We start from the raw sequence: 26,116 nt of genomic DNA, 5'->3' as shown, positions 1-26,116 counted from the left end.
ACAGAACAAACAGGAGACAAAATCTCAGAACGTGAAGATGAAATGGTAATTAAAGGAAAAACCAAAGAACTATTAATTAAACAACTCAAGATCTGTGAAAACAAAATGCAAGAACTCACCGACTCCATCAAAAGACCAAACTTGAGAATCATGGGAATCAAAGGAGAAGAGGTGCAAGCAAAGGGAATGAGTAATATATTCAATAAAATAATAATGGAAAATTTCCCAAATCTAGAGAAAGATATTCCCATAAAGATGCAAGAGGCCTCCAGGACACCAAACAGACCAGATCAAAATAGAACTACCCCATGACATATCATCATTAAAACAACAAGTTCAGAAACTAGGGAAAGAATATTGAGGGCTGTAAGACAGAAAAAACAAGTAACATACAAAGGTAAACCCATCAAAATCACAGCAGACTTCTCAAAAAACATTAAAAGCAAGAAGAGCGTGGGGTGCAATCGTCCGGGCACTGAATGAAAATAACCTCAACCCCAGGACACTCTACCCAGCAAAACTATCATTCAAAATAGATGGAGCAATAAAAGTCTTCCATGATAAGCAGAAACTAAAACAATATGTGACCACAAAGCCACCACTACAAAAGATTCTGCAAGGGATTCTGCACACAGAAAGTGAAACCCAACATAACCATGAAAAGACAGGCAGCACCAAACCACAGGAAAAGAGAAACAAGACAGTAGAGAGTAACCTCAACTTAGGTACACACAATCAAACCTTCAAACAACTAAGACAACTAAATGATAGGAATCACCACATACCTATCAGTACTAACGCGTAATGTTAACAGACTTAATTCACCCATCAAAAGGCACTGCTTGATGAAATGGATTAAAAAGGAAGATCCAACAATTTGTTGCTTACAGGAGACCCATCTCACCGACAGAAATAAGCATAGGCTTAGGATGAAAGGCTGGAAGAAGATTTACCAAGCCAATGGCCCCCCAAAACAGGCAGGAGTAGCAATACTTACCTCTGACAAAGTAGACTTCAAACCTACATTGATCAAACGAGATAAAGAAGGACATTCCATACTAATAAAAGAGGAAATAGACCAAAAGGAAATAATAATCATCAACCTGTATGCAACCAATGTCAACGCACCCAATTTCATCAAACATACCCTGAAAGACCTAAAAGCATATTTTAATGCCAACACAGTGATTGTGGGAGACTTTAACACCCCATTATCATCAATAGATAGGTCATCCAAACAAAAAGTCAATAAAGAAATCCAAGATCTAAAATATACAATAGATGAAATGGACCTAGTTGATGTCTACAGAACACATCTAACTTCTACACAATATACATTCTTCTCAGCAGCCCATGGAACCTTCTCCAAAATAGGTCATATCCTAGGACACAAAGCAAGTCTCAGCAAATATAAGAAAATAGAAATTATACCATGCATACTATCTGATCACAATGCAGTAAAGTAGAACTCAACAACAAAAGTAAAGACAAAAAGCATGCAAACAGCTGGAAACTAAATAACTCATTACTTAATGAACAATGGATCATTGATGAAATAAAAGAGGAAATTAAAAAGTTCCTGGAAGTCAATGAAAATGAAAACACAACCTACCGGAACTTATGGAACACAGCTAAGGCAGTCCTGAGAGGAAAGTTTACAGCCATGAGTGCATATATTAAAAAGACTGAAAGATCCCAAATCAATGACCTAATGATACATCTCAAACTCCTAGAAAAACAAGAACAAGCAAATCCCAAAACAAATAGAAGGAGAGAAATAATAAAAATAAAAGCTGAAATCAACGAAATAGAAACCAAAAAAACCATACAAAGAATTAATGAATCAAAAAGTTGGGTCTTTGAAAAAATAAAGAAGATTGATAGACCACTGGGAAACCTGACTAAAATGAGGAGAGAAAAAACCCAAATTAGTAGAATCAGGAATGCAAAAGGGGAGATAACAACAAACACCATGGAAGTCCAGGAAATCATCAGTGACTACTTCGAGAACCTATACTCAAATAAATTTGAAAATCTTAAAAAAATGGACAGATTTCTAGATACATATGGCCATCCAAAACTGAACCAAGAGGAAATTAATCACCTGAATAGACCTATAAAACAAAATGAAATTGAAGCAGCAATCAAGAGTCTCCCCAAAAAGAAAAGTCTAAGACTTGATGGATTCTCTGCTGAATTCTATCAGACCTTTAAAGAAGAACTGATACCAACCCTCCTTAAACTGTTCCACGAAATAGAAAGGGAAGGAAAACTGCCAAACACATTTTATGAAGCCAGTATTACACTTGTCCCAAAACCAGGCAAAGACACCTCCAAAAAGGAGAACTATAGGCCAATCTCCTTAATGAACATTGATGCAAAAATCCTCAACAAAATAATGGCAAACCGAATTCAACAACACATCAAAAAGATTATTCACCACGACCAAGTAGGCTTCATCCCAGGGATGCAGGGGTGGTTCAACATACGAAAATCAATAAACGTAATAAACCACATTAACAGAAGCAAGGACAAAAACCACTTGATAATCTCAATAGATGCAGAAAAAGCCTTTGATAAGATCCAACACCATTTCATGATAAAAGCTCTAAGAAAACTAGGAATAGAAGGAAAGTACCTCAACATTATAAAAGCTATATATGACAAACCTACAGCCAGCATTATACTTAACGGAGAAAAACTAAAACCATTCCCTCTAAAATCAGGAACCAGACAAGGATGCCCACTATCTCCACTCCTATTCAACATAGTACTGGAATTCCTAGCCAGAGCAATTAGGCAAGAAGAAGGAATAAAAGGAATACAAATAGGTAAAGAAACTGTCAAAATATCCCTATTTGCAGATGACATGATCCTATACCTTAAAGACCCAAAAAATTCTACTCAGAAGCTTCTAGACATCATCAATAGGTGTAGCAAGACAGCAGGATATAAAATCAACATAGAAAAATCATTAGCATTTCTATACACTAACAATGAGCAAACTGAAAAAGAATGTATGAAAACAATTCCATTTACAATAGCCTCAAAAAAATCAAATACCTAGGTGTAAACCTAACAAAAGATGTGAATGACCTCTACAAGGAAAACTATAAACTTCTGAAGAAAGAGATTGAGGAAGACTATAGAAAGTGGAGAGATCTCCCATGCTCATGGATTGGTAGAATCAACAGAGTAAAAATGTCTATACTCTCAAAAGTAGTCTACATGTTTAATACAATTCCCATCAAAATTCCAATGACATTCATTAAAGAGATTGAAAAATCCACTGTGAAATTTATATGGAAACACAAGAGGCCACGAATAGCCAAGGCAATACTCAGTCAAAAGAACAATGCAGGAGGTATCACAATACCTGACTTCAAACTATATTACAAAGCAATAACAATAAAAACAGCATGGTACTGGCACAAAAACAGACATGAAGACCAGTGGAACAGAATAGAGGACCCAGATATGAAGCCACACAACTATAACCAACTTGTCTTTGACAAAGGAGCTAAAAATATACGATGGAGAAGTAGCAGCCTCTTCAACAAAATCTGCTGGGAAAACTGGTTAGCAGTCTGCAAAAAACTGAAACTAGATCCATGTATATCACCCTATACCAAGATTAACTCAAAATGGATCAAGGATCTTAATATCAGACCACAAACTCTAAAGTTGATACAGGAAAGAGTAGGAAATACTCTGGAGTTAGTAGATATAGGTAAGAACTTTCTCAATGAAACCCCAGCAGCACAGCAACTAAGAGATAGCATAGATAAATGGGACCTCATAAAACTAAAAAGCTTCTGTTCATCAAAAGAAATGGTCTCTAAACTGAAGAGAACACCCACAGAGTGGGAGAAAATATTTGCCAACTATACATCAGACAAAGGACTGATAACCAGAATATATAGGGAACTTAAAAAACTAAATTCTCCGAAAACTAATGAACCAATAAAGAAATGGGCAAGTGAACTAAACAGAGCTTTCTCAAAAGAAGAAATTCAAATGGCCAAAAAACACATGAAAAAATGCTCACCATCTCTAGCAATAAAGGAAATGCAAATTAAAACCACACTAAGATTCCACCTCACCCCTGTTAGAATAGCCATCATTAGCAACACCACCAACAACAGGTGTTGGCTAGGATGCGGGAAAAAGGAACCCTCTTACACTGTTGGTGGGAATGTATACTAGTACAACCACTCTGGAAAAAAATTTGGAGACAACTTAAACAGCTAAACATTGATCTACCATTTGATCCAGCATTACCATTCTTGGGAATATACCCAAAAGACTGTGACACAAGTTACTCCAGAGGCACCTGCACACCCATGTTTATTGCAGCACTATTCACAATAGCCAAGTTATGGAAACAGCCAAGATGCCCCACCACTGACGAATGGATTAAGAAAATGTGGTATCTATACACAGTGGAATTTTATGCAGCCATGAAGAAGAACAAAATGTTATCATTCGCTGGTAAATGGATGGAATTGGAGAACATCATTCTGAGTGAGGTTAGCCTGGCCCAAAAGACCAAAAATCATATGTTCTCCCTCATATCTGGACATTAGATCAAGGACAAACACAACAATGGGATTGGACTTTGAGCACATGATAAAAGCAAGAGCACACAAGGGAGGGGTGAGGATAGGTAAGACACCTAAAAAATTAGCTAGCAATTGTTGCCCTTAACTCAGAGAAACTAAAGCAGATACCTTAAAAGCAACTGAGGCCAATAGGAAAAGGGGACCAGGAGCTAGAGAAAAGGTTAGATCAAAAAGAATTAACCTAGAAGGTAACACCCATGCACAGGAAATCAATGTGAGTCAACTCCCTGTATAGCTATCCTTATCTCAACCAGCAAAAACCCTTGTTCCTTCGTATTATTGCTTATACTCTCTCTACAACAAAATTAGAAATAAGGGCAAAATAGTTTCTGCTGGGTATTGAGGGGTTGGAGGGGAGAGGGAGGGGGTGGAGTGGGTGGTAAGGGAGGGGGTGGGGGCAGGGGGGAGAAATGACCCAAGCCTTGTATGCACATATGAATAATAAAATAATAATAATAATAAAAAACTAAACCAGAGTACTATACACTGCTACTCAAATCCACCAATGACTTCCCGCTCCACTCAGGTAAAATCTGAGCTTCTTACTCAACTCGAAATGCCCTGGCATGGCTAATTCCTTCTCAACTCTGCTCCCCCAATCGTTTTTTCTGTTTCCTGCCACCTTTGCTATTTCTGTCACATGGGCTTTGTCATTTCCCAGGTGTGCTAAACTTATTTCTAATTCAGATGTTTGTATTTTCTATTTCCTGTTGCACTGAACTTTTTCCTCAAGTACTTCCATAGTTTATTTTCTCCTAATTTTGTATTTATCTCATGTATAATCTCCCAAGAAAGATATTTTTTGTGTACATTAGCTAATGTCATACTTCTTCACTATTTATATTTTTTTCTATATGACTTATCACTTCTTTGCATTATATTATATGTTGATGTTTATATATTTTTATTATGTATTACCCATTAGTTTGTAAATTCCTTGATGGTCAATGTAAGTTTATGATGAGCTATTTTTCTTTGGAGGTACTGGAGTTTGAACTCAGGGCTTCATGTGTACTAGGCAGGTACTTGAGTCACTCCACCAGCCCTTTGTTGTGCTGAGTATGTTAGAGATAAAGTCTCATGAACTATTTGCCTTAACTGACCTCAAAGTGCAATCCCCCTGATCTCTGCTTCCTGAGTAGCTAGGATTACAGGTGTGAGGTACTGGTTCCTGGTATGAAGAGATATTTAAACATACAGTAATTTGATAAATACAAATTAAAATAATAAGCTTATACCTGTCAAGTTAACAAACATATAAAATTGGTTTATGCCAAGTGTTTTTCAGTTTCCACACCCTTCTAGTAATGTTACTAAGTTACAATCTTTCTAGAGAGCAATTTTACAGAGTGTAGTGGCATAAACGGTGCCACCTTTTACAAATAAGTAATCCTACCTTTATACATGTATGCTAGAGAAACTCTCCTCACAAGTCCATGAGAGGACAAATATGAAGGAGTTCATTAGGTCAGTATTTGGAGAACCAGGGACTTGGGTCACCCTCTGGATGGACATCACAGTAGAAGTGGTTGAGCAAGTTGCAGTGATGGGACACAATGCCGATTTTCTGTAAAGTAGATTGAGAAGAGCAACATGGATACATTTAAGGAGCAAAAAGTGATAATTGAAACAAAATGTTTTTACATAGATTAAAGCATAAATACACACAAAATTTCTTTCAGGGATATATCCTTATCTAGGAATACACTGAACCTATTAGGGTGGACTCATCCTAAAAGCAGAAGCACCAAGGAAGTGATGATGGTGTGGGGGATGAAGGAGAATATAGTAATAACATGAATAAAATAAGAAAGAGACCTTGCTGAAATAACTGAGTATGAGTGCAATGAAGGTGGAGCATGAAGTACTTCACTTTGCTGCTGTCCAAGAAATAAAATTGTCTGAGAAACGTACAAGGACATTTGCCCAGAATTATTTAATTGTGAAACTGCACACTACTTTTGTTCTTTGCCATCAGAATTTCTCAGGAGTTCAATCTCTTAGAGTCTTGATGTTTCACTTATGCCAAAAATGCACTTTTTTTCTGCTAAAACATGTGGAACATCCATTATTATTTATAGAAGTTGAGGATGTACTTGAGAGAAACCAATAAATATCTTGTGAAATACTGACAAAGCCCATCCTCACATACTATATTTCATTTTTTCCCAACTGTTGAACTTTAAAAATGTGGCTCAAAAAGTTAGGCCTATTTCTCACAAAGTAGATCTCAGTGTTCTTATTGCAAAACAATGATAAGTATGTGAGATAATGCATGTGTTAACCAGTTCTATGTGGCCATTTCACAACATATACATTTTTCACAGCAATATGTTGTAAATGATAAATATGTAAATTTCATTTGTGAATTAAATCCCAAAGCAAAAACAAATTGGGCAATGCAAACTGCATACTGTCAGAGGTGATATGAGTGTGCATACTCCAAACACGCACACACACACACACACACACACACACACACTTGATTGAAATACTGAATAGAAAAGTAATTTTTGCTCTCTTCTTTAAGCCCTTACAATGTCTTCTATGTTCAGAAAGTCTAAGTGATCAGTTATATGTTACAAGATGAAATATGTACTAAATTAACAGAAGGTCCTGGCCAATACTGGAAACAATGAAAATGGGAAAAATTCAAGTTCATTTTATATAGTGGAAAGAAATCTGACATAAAATTGGAATTAATGCAATAGAAGGGAGCCTTTATATCTGGACTAAAATTTAAATTGATGCAGTAAATGGAGCCTCTGTAGATTTTTAAGCAATAGATAGCCATAGATAGTCATTTTTGCAGTTGGTTGGAAGTAGATAAAAATTATTGGCATGTTACTTAATTCTAAGATTCTACTTTATGCCTCAGGAGTTCCTGAGTGTGTGTATCTATATAAGATTAAAAGAGATGAGAGAGAGAAACAGACAGAGAGCACTGAGGTTATGGAAGTCTCTCATACCCACTTTGATTAGATCAACACCTCTTATGTGTTTTAGGTATTAGATTTATTGCATTTATCAGACTTTCATGCTAGCTTTCTGATTTTTAAGTTGCCCTGTTAATATTAGCTTGATTTTTCTGACTTCAAACAGAAAAAAAGTCAGTTTAATCTAACCTCCTTCTACCCTACCTTTCTTCCAAAGGTAGAATTAATCAGGAAAATCCCAGGATATATCACAGAACTAAAGGAAGACTTTAAGAACAATCCTTAGGGAAAATATTCCCAGGTCTATTCCAAAGATTTCAGCAAATTAAAATTCATGAACTTCACTTTAGGGCATTTCCATCAAGGTAATTTCACTTAAAAGGAATCTCATGTAAGAACTATTGTCCTACTACTTTACTCTCCTGAAACAGAGAATCAAAGCCACCTGTATTCAGACTACCTCAAGATGCTCTTAGTATGCTTTAATTTAAGTATACAAGTTCTAGGCATGCTTGGCTTCAGGCTTACATGTCAGCTTCACAGTTATTTGCAGGCTGGTATTGGCAAGATTGATATGAGTAATATCTTCATGGCTAGTGCCATGAAGAGCCTCCAGGTTTGGATTCCAAAAACTGGGAAAGAAAAGCAGCCAGGTACAAAAGTGGGAAGGCAGAAGATGATGTCAACATTGAGGGCTGGTCCATGGAACTTTTTTTTTTTGATATGTGGTTTGATTTTGGATATGTAGCTGTGTGATAAGATATCCAATAGTAAACATAAAGGATATTAACTTTCTAGGAAATCAGGATTGGACATAAGGATTTGAGTCACTAGTGTAGGGGTATTAACTGAAACTCTGAGAATAAATATCTTTTTTTATGAAGGAAAGAGTTATGTAGAAAAGCCTGAGATAAATGTTTCATTGCCTATGTAGATGGGAAAGTTCCCCATACTCAATGACTAGCCATGAACCCAGGCTGTTTTGATTATAAAGCTATAAATCAGAGATGCAATTTATGAATCAAATAGCAAGCTGCTGAATTTTCCTGATCACCCAGTCGTTTTGCCTCATGCTGATCCAGCATGTAGCTTGACCTTCGTGGTCTAGGGCTTCCATAAGGAAGTCTTCACTGACTCATGCTCTCCTTTAAACTTTGCTCAGTTGCTTCTCAGTTGCAGAAGGGAGAAGATATATTATCTTCTGACTCTTGCAAAAATAGGAAATCCCATCATTTGGTGAAATAGTGCTGATGGTCTCCCTCCCCTACTATACAGATGTTGATTCTACCATAGAGCCCTCCACAAGCTTCTTGGGGGTGAGGAAGAAGAGCACGGTTTTCTTGGGAGCTACCACTGCCTTCAGCTGCTCACAGCGGTTTTTCAAAATGCCAGCACAGCAACAGACACATGCTTTGGAGACCACAGTGCACAACTTAATATTTGCAACCACAGTGAAATTGGCCAAAATAATTTATTTTGAAAAATTCCAGGCTGAGGCCAAGGTATAGAAAAATAGCTACATAATTTATAGGTCCCATTTAAGTCTTCTTCCTGTGAAATTCAACTCTACTCATTTTCCTACTACTCTTGCAACAGCAGTTTCCTGGCACTGCTGAAAGCTTTGCTCTTGAGAGTTCTTCCTAGCAAAATGAAGATTCTCTGCAAACTCATAAGTAACCTGCCAGCTAACTGAATGTAAAGCCCATGAGCAGAAAGACTCAAGGCAATCTCCATTCCGTGCTCCAGGAGCGCATGACTGGCCTCAGAGATCCCAGTCGTGGTTTATGAGGACAGGGAAGAGTGGTTTTGGAATGATATAATTCTGAAATCTAGTTCAAGCTTTTCACAATGCTTCAGAGTTTTTGCATTGCTATTCCCTATGTGCAAATCACCATTTCCATAGCCTGGTGTACTGCTGATACCTCAGGTTTTTTAAATTTTAGTGTACATTAATTGTACAAAGGGGTTTCATATGACATTTCCATACATGGATATAACGTACTTTGATCTTATTCACCCACTCTATTACTTTTATCCTCCTTCCACCTTTTTCCCTTCTCCTTCCACATGCTCCACAGTCCCTCTTTGATTTCCCATCCTTCCTTCACTCCTCGCTTATTCATAGGAGAGAAAATGTGATACTTGTCTTTGTGCAAGTTGATTTGCTTAACACAATGAACTCTAGCTCCATCCATTTTCTAGCAAATGACATAATTTCTTTACCTCTTCGCATAACTGTCTTTCCTGAAAGAGTCCTTCCCTGACCAGCCTTTTATTGTCCCTCTAATCATTATTGTCACAGTACCGGGAGTATTTACTTCTAGGCATTTTTCTCCAACTCTCAGTATTTTCTTTTACTTCTGTGCTTATTTGTAAGCTTCTCATTTCTGCTAAAAGTCAAGTTTTGAGGACAGAAACATAACCACCTTTGTTTTATTTTTGAGAAGCAGAATGATGTCATGATCATCAAACATTTTTGTCTTTTTATACTCTAAAAGTTATTGAGTGGCTCAACAAACATTAAATTATATGACTTAATACTATTTATATTTGCTGTTTTAAGAATTAAACCAGAAAAATTTAAAGTATATGTTTTTAATTAATTTTAAGATAGCACGAATCATTTCATACTAAAATAAAAATATGTGTTTTTTTTTAAAAACTATTTTCTAAAACAGAAAAACAATTAGTGCAATGAGTGACATTGTTTTGCATTTTTCCAAATCTCTAATACCTAGCTTATTAATAGAGAGTTGTATTATCATATATGCTTCTTCATTCAGTTTGTTGGAAGGTACTCCATTGGTTGAAGACAAAAATTTAAATTTTCTTATATTCTTTGATACCTTACAAAAAATTTTAATAGTTGTAATTTCTGAAAGTATACTTGTACATACATGTTTATCTCAGCACTATTCACAATAGCTAAATTATCCATGGATGAATGGATAAAGAAAATGTTATATTCAATGGAGAATTATTTGGCCTTAATGAGAACAAAATTTTTCTATTTGCAGCAAGTGGATAGAACTGGGGATCATCATGTTAAGCAAAGTACACCAGACTCAGACAAATACTGCATGTGTTCTCTTAAACATGCATCTAGATCTTTAAAAAGCTTGATAGCAGAATGGGGGTTATTAAAGAAGAGGCAGGGAACCAGTGTGAAGGGGAGGGGAATGACAGAGAGTAATGGGGGATGAATATGATCAAAGAACATGTACGTACATGTATGAAAATGTCAAAATGAAATTATATTTTGTACAACTAATATAATGCTAATGTTTTTTTTAAAGTTTGGTTCCAAGTAAAATTTGAAACTGCATCAATAAATTTTCACATTCTGATATATTCTAATCCAATGATTTGATACTTTGAAAAAAATGTTTTCCTGTGGCTAATTTCATAACATCATGCACTGGTCATTTAAAAACTTTTCTTAAGCCAGGCAGGGGGGAAAACACCTGAAATCACAGCACTCAGGAGATGAAGGCAGGAGAATCATGAGTTCCATGCAGGCCAGCCTGGGTTATATAGCAAGAACCTCATCTAAATAAATAAATCACTACTTAACTTGGATGTATCCACATTCAGTACATAGACTGAATTTATCTTCTTGATAGACTTCCTTTATTAGTATGTAGTGACCTTTATCCCATCTGACTAATTTCTACTTGAAATCTATGTTGTAAGATAAGAGTATAGCTACTTCATGTTTGTTTTGAGGTTAACTTTGCTTGAAATATCATCTTCTATTCTTTTACTTTCAGTCTATGTATACCTTTGCCAGTGAGGTGAGTTTCTTACAGACATCAAACAGATATGGTTTTATAATCTATTCATTAAATGAATGACTCTCTACATCTTTTAATTATAGAATTAAGATTGTACACATTTACAGTTACTGTTGAAAGTTATGTACTACTTTCTCCCTTACACACAGGCATATGTAAAGAAAGCTGAGGCCTCCAACCAGCAATGAACACTAAATTGTAAGCCACTTGAATTAGTCAGCTTGGAAATAGATTCTGCAGTCTGAGTTAAGTATTTAGGTATCTGAAGAATGGCCAATAGATTATTGCTATGTCATGATTAACTTTGAGCCAAAAAACCTGGTTGGGTCACTCTTAAATTTCTGACACACAGAATATGTGATAAAGAAAAAATGCTTATTGCTGATTTAAGTCACTAGTTTTTTAGGTTTTTTTTAATGTATAAATTAGGTGGCTAATATAACTAAGAATAACTCATTCTAATTTCATAATTTACATTTTGAGTAAATTGTACACTTTCCACATTAGACTACAAAGACATTGTAAATTTCTAGAGATGAACTGCAGAGAATAAACAAGATATCAAGGTATGTGTAAAAAGTTATTATTTTAAATTTTACATAAAATGTTTGCCCTTAAGAGAGTGCAAAAATGTCTTAAAATTACAAAGGAGGAAAAAGATGTTCCTCATAGGTAGAAATATATTTATCAGAGATTTGATAGCAATATCATTAAGAGCACCACTACCATATCTTCAGAAAGAATGAAGCATAATCAATAGGGAATAAATTATGTGACAGAAATAAGATGAAACATGATCTACATAGGATGGATTTTTGGGCACAAAAATAATTTTAATGAAAAAAGAATGAAGGTCTTTGGGCTACAAATGTGTACTATTTAGGAATTCTTGTACTTCAAGCAAAAGAATATAATCCTGGCTGTTCTTATTAAAGACAATTACAATTAACTGAGAAAATGTCAGGTAGCTCATGCAAATTATGGGAAACCTGGGGAACCTGCCCTTAAAAAACAGGAATAAGTGCTTGTTTCTGCAGCACATATACTAAAATTGGAATGATACAGAGAAGATTACCATGGCCCCTGCGCAAGGATGATGCAAATTCATGAAGCATTCCATATATTTATGAAACCTTCTCCAAAATTGATCATATCTTAGGGCACAAAGCAAGCCTCAGCAAATATAAGAAATAATACCATGCATTCTATCTGATCACAATGCATTAAAATTAGAAATCAACAACAAAAACAACAGTAAAAACCATGCAAACAATTGGAAGCTGAACAACACATTACTCAATGATCAATGGGTCATTGATGAAATAAAAGAGGAAATTAAAAGGTTCCTGGAAGTTAATGAAAATGAAAGCATGACCTACCAAAATCTGTGGGACACAGCAAAGGCAGTCCTAAGAGGAAAGTTTATAGCCATAAGTGCATACATTAAAAGGTCAGAAAGATCTCAAATCAATGACCTAATCCTATATCTCAAACTCCTAGAAAAACAAGAACAAGCAAATCCCAAAACAAGCAGAAGGAGAGAAATAATAAATATAGGGTCCAAATCATTGAAATAGTAACAAAATAAAAAACATACAAAGAATCAATGAAACAAAAAAACTGGTTCTTTGAAAAAATAAATAAGGTTGACAGACCCCTGGCAAACCTGACTAAAATGAGAAGAGAAAAAACCCAAATCAGTAAAATCAGAAATGCAAAAAAGGGGAGATAACAACAAACACCATAGAAATTCAGGAAGGAAATCATCAGAGATTACTTTGAGAACCTATATTCTAATAAATTTGAAAATCTTGAAGAAATGAACAGATTTCTAGATACTTATAACCATCCAAAACTGAACCAAGAGGATATTAATCACCTAAATAGATATATAACACAAAATGAAATTGAAGCAGCAATAAAGAATCTCCAAAAAGAAAAGTCCAAGACCTGATGGATTCTCTGCTGAATTCTATCAGACCTTTAAAGAAGAGCTAATACCAACCCTCCTTAAAATGTTCCATGAAATAGAAAGGGAAGGAACACTGCCTAACACATTTTATGATGATAGTATTACACTCATCTCAAAAGCAGAAAAAGACACCTCCAAAAAGGAGCACTATAAGCCAATTTCCTTAATGAATATCAATGAAAAAATCCTCAATAAAATAATGGCAAACCGAATCCAACAATACATCAGAAAGATCATTCACCATGACCAAGTCAGCTTCATCCTAGAGATGCAGGAGTGGTTTAACATACGCAAGTCAATAAATGTAATACAGCACATTAATAGAAGCAAAGACAAAAACCACTTGATCATCTCAATTAATGCAGAAAAAGCTTTTGACAAGATCCAACACAACTTCATGATAAAAGCTCTAAGAAAACTAGAAATAGAAAGAATGTACCTCAACATTATAAAGGCTATATATGACAAACTTACAGCCAACATCATATTTAATGTTGAAAAACTGAAATCATTTCCCCTAAAATCAGGAATGACACAAGGGTGCCCACAATCTCCACTCCAATGCAACATAGTACTGGAATTTCTAGCCAGAGAAATTAGGCAAGAAGAATAAATAAAAGGAACACAAGCAGGTAAAGAATTTGTGAAACTATCCCTACTGCAGACAATATGATCCTATACCTTAAAGACCTAAAAAACTGTACCCCAAAACTCCTAGACACCATAAACGTCTATAGCAAAGAGGCAAGATACAAAATCAACTCACAAAAATCATTAGCTTTTCTATACACCAACAATGAACAAACTGAGAAGAAATGTATGGAAACATTTCCATTTACAATAGCCTCAAAAAAATCAAATACCTAGGAGTAAACTTAACAAAGGATGTGAATGACTTCTACAAGGAGAACTACAAACCCCTGAAGAAAGAGATCGAGGAAGAATACAGAAGATGGAAAGATCTCCCATGCTCATGAATTGGTAGAATCAACATAGTAAAAATGGATATACTACCAAAAGTAGTCTACATGTTTAATGCAATTCCCATCAAAATCCCAATGACATTCGTCACAGAGATTGAAAAATCTACCCTAAAGTTCATTTAGAAACACAAGAGACCACAAATAACCAAGGCAATACTCAGCAAAAAGAGCAATGCTGGAGGTATCACAATACCCAACTTCAAACTATACTACAAAGCTATAGCAATAAAAACAACATGGTACTGTCACAAAAACAGACATGAATACCAGTGGAACAGAACAGAGGACCCAGATATGAATCCATACAACTATGCCCACCTTATTTTTGACAAAGGTGCCAAAAATATACAATGGAGAAAAGACAGTCTCTTCAACAAATTTTGCTGGGAAAAGTGGTTATCCATCTGCAAAACACTCAAACTATATCCATGTTTATCACCCTGTACTAGTATCAATGCAAAATGGATCAAAGACCTTAATATCAGACTGGAAACACTGAAGTAGTACAGGAAGGAGCAGGAAACACTCTGGAACTAATAGGTATAGGAAAGAACTTCCTCAATAGAATCCCAGCAACCCAGCAACTAAGAGAAAGAATGGACAAATGGGACTTTATAAAGTTAAAAGGCTTCTGTACAACGAAAGAAATTGTCTCTAAATTGATGAGAGCACCCACATAGTGGGAGAAAATATTTTCCAGCTATACATCTGACAAAGGACTGATAAACAGAATATACAGGGAGCTTAAGAAACTAAACTCTCCTAAAATCAATGAACCAATTAAGAAATGGGCAACTGAACTAAACAGAACTTTCTCAAAAGAAGAAATTCAAATGGCCAAAAAACATATGAAAAAATGCCCACCATCTCTAACCATAAAGGAAATGCAAATCAAAACCACACTAAGGTTCTACCTCACACCTGGTAGAATAGCCATCATCAAAAACACCACCAACAACAGGTGTTGGCAAGGATATGGGGAAAAAGGAAACCTAATCCACTGCTGATGGGAATGCAAGCTAGTGAAAAAAAATATTGAGGCTTCTTAAAAATCTAAACATAGATCTGCCATATGATCCAGCAATCGCACTCCTGGGAAAAGGAATGCAACACAGGTTACTCCAGAGGCACCTGCACACCCATGTTTATTGCAGCATTATTCACAACAGCCAAGTTATGGAAATAACCAAGGTGCCCTACTACTGATGAATGGATCTAGAAAATGTGATATTTATACACAATGGAATTTTACTCAGCCATGAAGAAGAATGAAATCTTATCATTTGCAAGTAAATAGATGGAACTGGAGAACATCATTCTGGAGCAAGGTTAGCCAGGCTCAGAAGACCAAAAATCATATGTCCTCCCTCATATACAGACTTTAGATCAGGGCAAATACAGTAATGTTGTTGGACTTGGATCACAAGACAAGGGGAGAGCACATACAGGAGGTATGGGGATAGGTAGAAAATCCAAAACATGAAAGTGTTTGATGTCCCCACTGCAGAGGAATTAATACAGAAACCTTAAAGCAATAGAGGTCAACACAAGAAGGGGATCAGGAACCAGTGTAAAGATCAGTTAGAGGTGAATCAACTTGGATGTAACACATTTGTACATGGAAGTGATGCTAGGAATCTCTCTGTATAGCTACCCTTAATTCAACAAGCAAAATGCTTTGTCTTTCTTATTATGCTTACGTCTTCTCTTCAAGAAAATTAGAGATAAGGGCAGAAGTGAGAGGGGAGGGGAAAGAGGGTGGTGGCAGGGGGCAGGGGACTAGAAATGACCCAAACAATGTATGCACTTGTGAATAAATGAATAAAAAAATAGGAATAAGATCAGCCTGACAATTTAGATGACAATAGCATCTCTAATCTTCATGAAAAGACTCTTCTGGAATGAACATCTGTGGCTAAATTTTTTTCCCAGTGTGATGTCATTTTGTATAACAAAAAGATATGACTTAATTATATGCCATATCTTAGTTAAGAAGTATGATAGAATCCCTTTTATGTATTTATTTATTTACTTATTGCTATACTGGGGCATGAATTCAGGGCCTTCACCTTGAGCCACTCTACTAGCCCTTTTTTGTGATGGGTACTTTTTATATAGAGTCTTGTGAACTATTTGCCTGGACTGGCTTAGAACCTTGATCCTCCTGGTATCTGCCTTCTGAGTAGCTAGGATTATAGGTGTGAGCCACCAGCACCCAGTTTATTTATTTATTTTTCCTTCATCTTTATTAGGATATATCCATTCTACATGGGTTATTTATTGTGACAATTCCAAATAAGCTACATTGTACATTGGTTAGATTGCCCCCACCATCTCTCCTCCTTATTTTTAATCAAAATTTATCATACACATTTATTGCATATATGTTGCTATATAATATGAATGCATTAATAAATGACTTTCTACCTTCTGTTCTCTAAAACCTTCAGAGCTTACTCAGTTCAAAGGATTCTATTGCATCTGGCCTCCAAACATGATGCAAAGGGAGAACCAAATAACCAGAATAGCTTCTAGGCTAGTTTCAGCATACAACCACTTCCATTATTCTTAAGTAAATCAGGAATAAGAGCTGGTATTTGAAGTTATGGCACATACTTGAGATCACTGTGAGTACACTAGTGTTATATGATTATGACAGATTCTCCAGATGCTCTCCCAACACTGAACCATACCCACATGGGGTTAAAAGGTACATTATCAGATTGGGTAGATATTAAACTACAGTTTTCTTCTTCTTGGGCACATAGTACAATCATATTTTCAAGCCTCTTTTGAAGTTAGTTTGGGACCCTATTAATAGAATCTGACCTTTGTGAATGAGAGAAAGTAACATTTGCCAATTTCAGGCACAACTGTGATAAACCCAAGTGATTGCTTAGTTTCTGCCTCTCCCATGGCAAATGTGGAGACTACGCATTAAAGATGGTGATGTTACAAGATGGAAGAAGTCTGGAACTCTGAGTGATCATTTTGGGGAGAGCTGTGAAAGGGAAGCTCTCTGGGAAAGCTGTCCATCAGACTGGAAGTGATATCTAAATCGTTATTCCAGTGAACCAGGGAGAGCATAATCTGACTAAAACAGATATTGAGGATTAAGACTTTCCAAGGATGTATTCATACCCTTAGTCATTAATCCCAAAGGACAATCTTTTTCACTAGATTATCTTAGTCATGAACTATGTAAAAGTCTTTTCCCCAATCATGTAAGAATTCGGGCCAATAATCAAGATGTTTGTTACTATCTATCTAGTTCTACTTTGCAACCCTTGGTATACTTTCAGGTGTTAAATCTCAGCTGAGAATAAGTCAACTAACCAGAAGGGCTCTACTAAAATTGGTTCTCAAAGGGTAGTATTTTAGGTTTGTATTCTTTTATGCCCAAGGGGCTCTTTGATCACCATGTAAATTTACCCAAGTTTTCCACAGTGATGAGTTCCCTGAATCAAAGAGCACTGAGCCTTGGTCTGTAATTAAGAAGCTTATTTAATCTTTCCTTTGGAAGGAGAGTGGGAGGAAGAAGGAGAGGGGGATTGGACAAACCTTGGTAGGCTGGTCAGATCTGATCACTGCCTGATTTTTTATGGCATGTTAGCTAAGAATGTTTTTAACATTTATTTTTTAATTATGTGTGTGTGTGTGTGTGTGTGTGTGTGTGTGTGTTTTGAGAAGTAATTCAAGTCTTCCCTCATGCTGGGCAAGTGCTCTACTGTTGATCCACCCTCTCTTCCCTTAATATTTTTTTAATAGTTTGCAAATGAAGGAGAAGAATAAAGAGGAGGAGGATGAAGTGCAACCAAGCCCAATGTGACCCACAGCCTAAAACATTCACTCTAGGCACTTGATAGTAAAAGTTTGTTGACTTCTGTTTCAGTATCTTGGGTTAAAATGTACTTTAAATTTTCATGATTATTAGTGTCAGTTAAGTGGCATTCTTGGAAAACCATCTACTTCAAGGTGATTTTTTGGTGTACATTCTCAGAAATATACATTTCCACATAAAAACCTCACTTTGGTTCCTGATAAATTTTAGCAATATATGTATGAATATAGATAATTTTGGAAGACTATATGGTAAAATATCAAAGCAGCTCTTCTTGCATAGAAATTCTTCATAGATACTTTCAAAATATTTTATGTCTATTTTCTAACTTTCTTCAATAAACATATATTATTTGCATTGTTTTCTAAAACATTTTCAAAAAGGAATTGTTCAGATCTGGATAGCATATAAAGTAGGAACATGGACCCATGGAATGCATCTAGATGTAAGTCTCATAAATATTTTGGAACTAGTGAAATTTTTTCTAGAAAAAAGAAAATTCCAAGGATCTATGACAGTATCTCTGAAGTATCAGAAAAATACCCCAGGGCAAAAGACATTTCATATATTGTGTGTACATGTCAGACCATATACACTGGCACAATGTCTCATCACTGCAAATCTTTTTCCCAATACTAATTTGGAATCAAATTCATATCTGTGCAATTCATAACCAGACAATCTGATAACATTCTTTCTTTTCACTGGCAGGAAATTTTCAACAGAAATGTGGTCCTTGAAATGCCTTAGATCTATGAAAAAGGGGGCAGGAGTAAAACAGAAGAAAAGAAATCAGAAGAAAAGCAAAGGAGTGAGATGTGATAACCAGGGCTTCTAACCCACTAAGATAAAATTACTGGACAACTATGTTTGCCCTCCAAGACAATCACCTTGTCTCACTTCTTTCCATTGTTTCTGAGTTTTGTGTTCTTTTCTTTTTTGTCTTTTTGATTTTTTAAAAATTATTCTCTTTTCCTTGTCCTGGATATTTAAAAGTGATCTAAAAAGTGCAGAAATATGTCCAGAGGGCAGTGTGAAAGCAATATGGGGAATTTCACTAAGCAAGTTGTGGGATCTAGGAGAGGTGTTTTTTGGTATAAACACAAACAAGGGAAAACCTACAGATAGGATTGGAGCTCAATGGGCAGTCATTGACTTTCTATCTACATCAGATCAGAAACTAAAGTAGCATATAATATGCCTTACAGTACAGGAACTCTAGGGACCACTGAAGCACATATTAAGACTGGCTTCTTTTCTTTGACCCAGAAAGCTGTTTAAGATTGAATTATAGGATATTGATTATGCTTATACATACCTACAAGTCACTACACTTTTCTTTCCCTCACTTTCCTCTGAAATCAGATTAAAACTAGTGTTCCTCACCTAAACTCCCTGGGATCCTGAAGAATTTAGGAATATAAAATAACGACAAGGATCACTGAATTGTCTTTAATATCTCAAAGGTAATGGAAATCACAAAACATGAAAGATACCAAACTACTGCTTTTTGTGTAGAATTTATCAATGCATTAAGATCGTACTGACTAGTTAAAGATGATGAAATCTGCCACCTGCTTATTGGTGCCTTTGTGAGACTTTCTGGGATTTGAATGGTGGATTAGACATCTGTAAGAATACATGATCCTAGTGGTCATGAACAGAAAAGAAGCTCTTTATTAAGTGAAAAAAAAAATAAATCAAAAGAGCTTTTGCTGATGAAAAGAGAAAAGTCTAAGGAGATAATTTTTAATTTTTCCTCAAGCCCTCACATTCTTTAGTTTTAGATCTGTAATTTTGAAGCCTGTCTTTGTCATGGTTGTATTTCATACTGTCAATTCAAAATTAACTTCCCAGAATAAACTTGGGCAACTTGTCCTCCTGAAAAGAGGCAAAGGGATGACACTTGCCACTAAAGAAGTAGTAGAATGTACTACTTCCATTCTTTGGGCACAGGGTAGTTTCAATTTAAAGGACAGAACAAGATTTGGAAATGCAAACACCAGACCTTTACCTTGTCAGGGTTTTCCTTTTTGCAGTGGGGTATGATGGATGTCCTCAAGCACACAAAGAAAATATTTCTTTATGGATGTTTCCAAATGTTCTTTGTAAAATTGAAACACTTACTATAGATCTTCTTCATGGGCAGGCAAGAATGCAGTTGACAACTACAGAGAAAATCTCTGTGTCTACCTTTGCAAACTGAAAATATCTTTGTGACCAAATCACACTCTTTTTCTTGACATAATGTACTATTTCAGGTTTTCAACATCTGACATTAGAATTATTTTAATAATTAATTTTCTGGCCTTCAATTGTACTATCTGCCTGTTGCAGCCAGATAAATCTTTCTAAAGCATAGAAAAGAAAATACTTCCCACTCAAAATCAAGGACACTTCATGGAATAAAGAAAGAAGTGAAATCTTCATTACCTGGGATTCAGAACATTGTGTCTTCTGGACTTGAATTTCTTTTCAGATCTTTTCCCCCTTACATCCTCTCCACCTTTAATTCTGGCAATAATGCTGTATTTACTGTTTTCCATTTTACCATGCATGTTTCATGCCTCCAGGCTTTTTTTCATACTGTTTCCTCCAACTGGATTTTTCTTTATTTCCATTAGTAAATTTTTTTCCTTATACCTCTGGAAACATTCTTATATATTTCTTTAAGAAACATAGAATCTTTTTGGCTCTTTGGTCTGTTTATTTCTGTGGTACTTTTCATGTATTTTATGTGACCCTTCATACAAATCTGCCTGGAGTTCAAAGATTAAATTTACCTTCTCCACAGACTTAGCAGAGTCTCTCAAATAATTTAGTTGATTATAAACTAGCCCATTGCCAAATTAATCTTTAACAATTCTCCCAGAGAAATGAAGGGATGTCTTCTATTACTTGAATTAAATGGTAAGATTTCATTAAAAGTTATTCATATTTAAAATCAGTCTGCATTGATCCTTTCTTTTCTTTCTTCCTTCCTTTTCCTTCTTAACCCTCTCTTCCTTCCTTCTTTTCTTCCTTCCTTCCTTCCTTTCTTCTTTCCTTACTTCCAGTGGGACTGGGGTGTGAACTCAGGGTTTCACACTTGCAAAAGCAGGTACTCTACTCTTTACCTTAGTATTATCAGGTATCCAACTGACATGACTAATAACCCAGTGGTTTTATTTTATTTTTTATTTATGTTACTAAGTGAAATAAGTCAGGCACAGAATGACATGATTTCACTTATTTGTGGAACCCGAGAGTCCCTGTCATTGAAGCAGAGATTAGTGTTGTGATTACCAGCAATTGGAGGGTGGAAGGTGAGGAATATGTTCACCAAAAGGATCAAAATTTCAGTTTGGAAGAATTAGTTCAAGAGACCTATTATACATTAAGGTGACTACTGTTACTAATAACCTGTTTTGAAAAATTTCTGAGAAAATAGATTTTAAGTTTTCTCACCATAGGATAATAAGTATGTGAAGGAATATATAGGTTAGCTTGATTGAAATATTCTACCATATATACATATATGAAAATCATATAGTATAAATACCTGAATTTTTTATTAACCAATTAAAAAAAGGTAGGGTAATGTTTCTGTTTCTTTAGTAACCATTCATTCTTTTCCCATCATTATTAACACATATGAATTTCTATGTCAGACAGTAGCAGGATGTATCTAAGTGAGATGAGATGATTCCAGACAAGAGAAAATCTTGATATTAAGCTAATTTACACTTATAGTAAATATGTAACTACTGGTAGGCCTTTAAGAAATATTCACAATGGCCTCAAAACTTATCTTTGGAGACTCCCAGGAATCCACAATTTAATATTTGGAGGAAAGCATTGAAGTGGGTCATTCCCAGTTCGATCACCTTTATTTTTGGAATATCTTTGATTTGAAAAACTTAATATTTCCTTCAATTTACATTCTCATCTTGTTGTGTTACTCCCAGAAAATAGGGTCTTCAATTTAAAATCTTCTGAATTTAAAAATTTCCCCTGATGTCTCTCATTTTTACAACTCAACTCTCCTAATCTATCCTACTTCTTCATGATCCTAATGCTGCCATCTGCAACTATATGAAGTCCAGATCCAAACCTCACAAAGAACTTCTTTCAATAGAGGATGAAAATGCCCAGTATGTCATGAGAGTCATATGACACCAACTGAGAATAAGAACTTCTGAGGCTGCTGAAGATAGTGTTCAGTGGAGTGTCAGAGGTGATCCACACACTTTGGGAAATCATCTTCTTCCCCTTCTGTTTATGCACTCAGAGAGCTGATACTTTGTCTTTTTATTCATTAAAAATACAATGTATGGTTTACTATAAAATTCTAAACATTAAAAGCTATCCAGTAAAAAGTCAAATTATTTATTTTTACTATCCCCTTAGATTCCCAATTTTATTTTTTATATTATTGTTGTGTTGGGTGGGGGTACACTGTAGCACTTACAAAGGTTCTTACAACGTATCAAATATATCATACTTGAATTCTCCCCTCCACTGCTTTTTTCATTCCTGCTCTCCTGATTCCTGGAACAGTTTCAACAGGCATCATTTTTGTATTTACATACATGTGTATACATTATTTGTACTATATTCATCCTCCTACCACTTTCCCCACCACCTCCCAACTCTCACTGATGCCAAACCCATCCTGGCTGGGCAGAACCTATTCAGTCCTCCTGTTCTCTGATTTTGTAGAAGAAAAAACATAAAAGATAACAAGAGAAACGTGGCGTTTTTGCTAGTTTGAGATAAAGATAGCTACACAAAGAGATTCCTTGTACTGCTTCCATGCATGAATATATTACAATGCCAGTTGGTTCATCTCTACCAGTCCTCTTCACTCCTCCCTGCTCTACTTCCTATGGTGGCCCTGGCCAGTTTAAAATATCTATATTCATTCCTGTACAGTGAGCACATCAACCTCATCCAAATTTTTGGTTTTATTCCCTTGCCCAATCCCTCCCGTGCACAGCCTCCCCTTAGTGTGACCCATGTCCCATAATATTCCTGCATTTGTTTTAGCTCAATAATCTGCATAGGAGGGGAACAAGCTAGATCCCCAATTTTATAGCTTGTTCCAATTCAGTATGTGTCTCTACAAATCTTTTGTCTGCCTGTACTTAAAAAATGAATGTACATGCATTTTATCTACATATATTTTGTGACCTTATAAATAATGTATTACATAAATATTTATATAAATTATCATATCTGGGATAGTGTTCTCAGGCAAAAATAAAAGCTGATAATCTGAGACCTGTAGCTTAAATGGAAAGCAAGCCTTTGCTTGGTGGTTTACTGTAGATCATCTTTGCTTTTTTCCCCCCACTTCTCTACCATTAGCCCTTTCTTTCACACAGCCCTACTTCTGCCTTATCTCTTGGTTTTTCCTTTCCTGGTTGTTTTCCCCTCTGATGATATGGATCTTCTTTCCTTCACATTCTTTTCTTTCTTATTTTCCTTTTTAACTATTCATTTTATTAAATTATAGTGTTTTTAACAGCATATATGGATTGCATATTTACATAACATTATATTATAAAACCATTCCAATTTTTGGTATATATTTTTGAAGTAGAAAAATGTATATAATATGCTGTTTAAAAGTTTTTAAATTTACATAACAGTATCTAAATGGAGTTAAATCCATTTGAAAAGTTAATCTAGTAATGTAGACAAGGGTTTTATAAACTAGCTTACAGAGTTTATGTTTTTGTAGTAAGACAATGTTATTTTATGCTATTCTTTTCATTTTTTGAAACTTTTCCTTCTTTAGTATACATTGCATATGAAATAAGTTTTTACAAAGGAACCTCAAAGATATTGGCTGCCTTCATTGAATGGTGTTATTTTTTGCCTTTTCTAAAATTTTTATATGAAAAATTGTGCCATTGAAAGTGAACACTACAGAGGTAATTAAATGAAAATGAGAACTTCAGTAAGTAAAAGAGTAATTTTTCAATCACTTAGAAGCCTAATTGGAAAAAAAAAATGCAGGGATGTCAGGGCCTCTGAGTTGAGGCAGTTGCCATGATCAGGAAGAGACTTGTTCTGTTTGTCTTCCTGGCTGGAATTACTCATGTGGCCTAATGTCTACCAACCTCAGCAGTCAGCCCAGAAAGAATACTTGTGCTTTCTGCTTCTTTCTGAGAACAAATTTAAATTAAATTTTAAAAATAAAAATAAATTTTAAAAAGAGGAAGTTAATTTTCACTCATATTTGGCTCTTGATTAAATTCCTACACTTGATTTTGGGTTCTACCATAAGATCCATGGTCTTAAAAACAAGACTTAGAAGATCTAAGGGAACCACTCAAGAGTTAAACATGAGCAGGCTGCCATCTTGTGGTCTTTTAGACCATGTTTCCACTGTCAGCTTCACTTTCCTCATAAAACACAGCTGGGTCATATAAGACTTGTTTCAGACTTCCGCCTATGGATTATGAATACAAATCCTATTAATGTGTTCTAGCAGGATTGGGGTCTTATACAGTTATTTTTTGACATTTTGAAAAGAAAGGGTCATTTGAACTAGGTTGTGTGCTCATTTCCGGCAGCTTTGCCATTGGTGTTATTCTGAATGACTTACTGTCTTCAGTTTTTGGAGACTCTTAGAAACGCACAGTGTACTTTACTATGTGTGTTTGCTACATTCTGGGGATTTTTCCCAGACCAAAAAAAGCTCAGCCACATAAAGGCTTTCTGTGTATTAAGCTAACAGAGAAATTAATTATAATATCTTAGAATTTCATAGTATATAAAAAAATTATCTGGAGTCTGTTCAAACATACAAGCACACACAATATTCATGTATTCATTTGCTTTTCCAATGTCTGAAGAAAAGACATGGAGGGATTCTATTTGCCTTGACTCATTTTGTCTAGTGGGCAGCTGGTTCCTTGATTAAATGATCAATGTTGAAATTGCTAAAATGTTGAAAGTATTGAAAAAACTTCAAATCTATTCCAGTGAAGGTTTTTTCAGGCATTGAAAGCACTCTACACACCAGTGCCTGAGATTTGCAGATAATAGAAAAAAAATTTCAAGGAAGTGAGTTTTTCTGTCTTTTAATGCATCTGCACAACTGACCCATCCTCTTTTTCTAATTCAATTCTGGGAAATCTGTGTTCTTAAATGGCCATCATATTCACACATTGTATTAAGTCCTCTCTGCAAATCTTCCCTGATATCTTGCCTCTTCAGTCATCTTTCTCCATCTTTTATTTTTATTTTTTCCTTCAGCAACTTTCTCCCTAGTGTACAAATCAGCAAAAACTTCCTCATCCCCTAAAATTGAACAAAATCAAGAGAAAATAAAATTCACTTTCCATAATCCCTCATTTCTGTTGGCTCTCATTCTCCATAGTCTTTGTTCTTTTGCCTATAAATCTCTGAAATGTATAATGTGCATTTTGCCTTTCTCTCTCTTGATGATGTGATTCAAATATGAGAATTCAATTGAGTGCCTAGATTAGGAAATCATTGAGAGTGATGCAGCACTTTAAGTCATTAAAGAGGAAAGATCTTCCAGGTAATGCATATATAGTGATAACAGAAGAGAGTCGAAGGTTAAAGGTTAAGAAATGCCTAAATGTTAGGGATAGGCAGGGAAAGAAGTATCAGAAGAATCAGCATGGTAGTATACATGTACTTTCAGCATCTTCCTGAGAACAAAAGAAAAGACATAAAAATAAAATAAACATAAACATAATAAAAATAAGACAGAAAATGGTAGGTAGGAAGGGGTTAAATAATGAAAGAGCCATGAAGACATGGTGCTATTGAGAACCAACAACAGGAACAGCAAAATCAATAACCACAGATAGATTGACTGTTATTTATATTTGTCACAAATTTTTATACTAAATATACTAAAAGGTAAATTATTTGCTATTAAGTATGTAATAGAGATTTAGAGCATAGTTCAGTAAAGATGTGTAGTGGGTAATGGATGAATGATGA

General features: G+C 35.3%; 1 long non-coding RNA gene and 1 other non-coding gene across 4 annotated transcripts in view; one reads left to right on the top strand and one right to left on the bottom strand.

Annotated features, from left to right (window-relative positions):
* Positions 1–20,897, bottom strand: part of LOC141411438 (uncharacterized) — a 188,681-nt gene extending 167,784 nt beyond the window's left edge. For all 3 annotated transcript variants that reach the window (XR_012436170.1, XR_012436171.1, XR_012436172.1), the window contains exons 1-2: positions 20,582–20,897; positions 6,019–6,189 (exon numbers count right to left, since the gene is read on the bottom strand). This is a non-coding gene — a long non-coding RNA (uncharacterized lncRNA). The remainder of the gene's footprint in view (positions 1–6,018; positions 6,190–20,581) is intronic.
* LOC141416085 (U6 spliceosomal RNA) lies at positions 12,374–12,478 on the top strand. Its single transcript, XR_012440992.1, has one exon. It is a non-coding gene; the product is annotated as a U6 spliceosomal RNA (small nuclear RNA).
* Positions 20,898–26,116: the final 5,219 nt, after the last annotated feature.

The sequence above is a fragment of the Castor canadensis genome, chromosome 1, assembly GCF_047511655.1.
Source record: "Castor canadensis chromosome 1, mCasCan1.hap1v2, whole genome shotgun sequence".
NCBI lineage: Eukaryota > Metazoa > Chordata > Mammalia > Rodentia > Castoridae > Castor > Castor canadensis.
The sequence above is the reverse complement of the archived record's forward strand: the minus strand, read 5'-3'. Positions and strand labels throughout refer to the sequence as shown.